This window comes from Gossypium raimondii, chromosome 13 (assembly GCF_025698545.1).
Source record: "Gossypium raimondii isolate GPD5lz chromosome 13, ASM2569854v1, whole genome shotgun sequence".
In the NCBI taxonomy this organism is placed as follows: domain Eukaryota; kingdom Viridiplantae; phylum Streptophyta; class Magnoliopsida; order Malvales; family Malvaceae; genus Gossypium; species Gossypium raimondii.
Genome location: NC_068577.1, coordinates 51,115,295 through 51,116,480, shown reverse-complemented (window position 1 = coordinate 51,116,480; position 1,186 = coordinate 51,115,295).

The following is a 1,186-nucleotide window of genomic DNA, read 5'->3' as shown; positions in this document are numbered from 1 at the left end:
GTAGTCGTGGACGTGGTATTCGAGGGCGTCAAGGACGCTGAGGAGGAACTCGAGCGGAGTCATCCTCTATGGGTAGTATGCCTAACTTAGAGACCAGCGAAATAGTTAGTAGTCCCACTGCTGAGATGGAGTCCTAGACTTCGACGATTGGGGACAACGCACTGTCCCAAGCCATGATTGGAGCACTGGAGAGGGTCGCAGAGACCCATTCAGGATCGGGAGGCTGAAGGTCGGTTACTGAACGACTCCGGTCGAATAGGGCTAAATTATTCAAGGGCGTCATAGGAGTCGCTCCTACTGTTGCTAAATATTGGCTCAAGGCTACCGAGCGTATTATGCTATGTCCTTACTCCGGAACGAAGCTTATCAGTGGTGGTTGTGTAACACCCCTAACCTATATCCGTTACCGAATTAGGGTTACAAGGCATTACCGAATAGAACATAACTCAAAACAGGCATTCATTATATTTCATGCTTCGCAATTCAATCACAACAATACACATGTATGTAATATTTAATAAACAATATCACACGACTTATAAATCAAAACACATTCAAATAAATTATTAAACATATAATTCACTTAATCAATTAAAATCCAATCATACTTTAACACTTAAAATACTTATACTTAATAAGTACGGAATTCAAAATTTTCAATTATTACATGCTTGCTAGTCGAATACTAATGTATAAACAAACTTATTACATTTTTAATCCATAAGCACATATTATATCTTTTATTTATGAAACATTATATTATTCACTTGATAACTTAATAACCAATATCTCACAAAACTAAAAAAAAAAGTACATTCGGCAATAGTAACTTTACTTAATGGTGTAGCATATAACTTTAGATATCAACGTCATGTGTACATTATATTTAACCATTTACCGAACCATATCATACTCAACTTGTATAGTCATTAACCAAACCAACCCACATACATTTATTCATTCATCTCATGATCTATTCCACTAATACATTTTTCACTTTAAATTATTCATGTCTGCATACAAAACATATAAATAGGTAAACATTATGCATAAACAAATATCAATTCAAGAACCAAATATACCCTTCTCATATCACAAATATATACACATATAACCATATCAATTAACTACATATACATATTCGGTCAACCAAATTAACTTCCATTCAAAACACCTCAACTATATT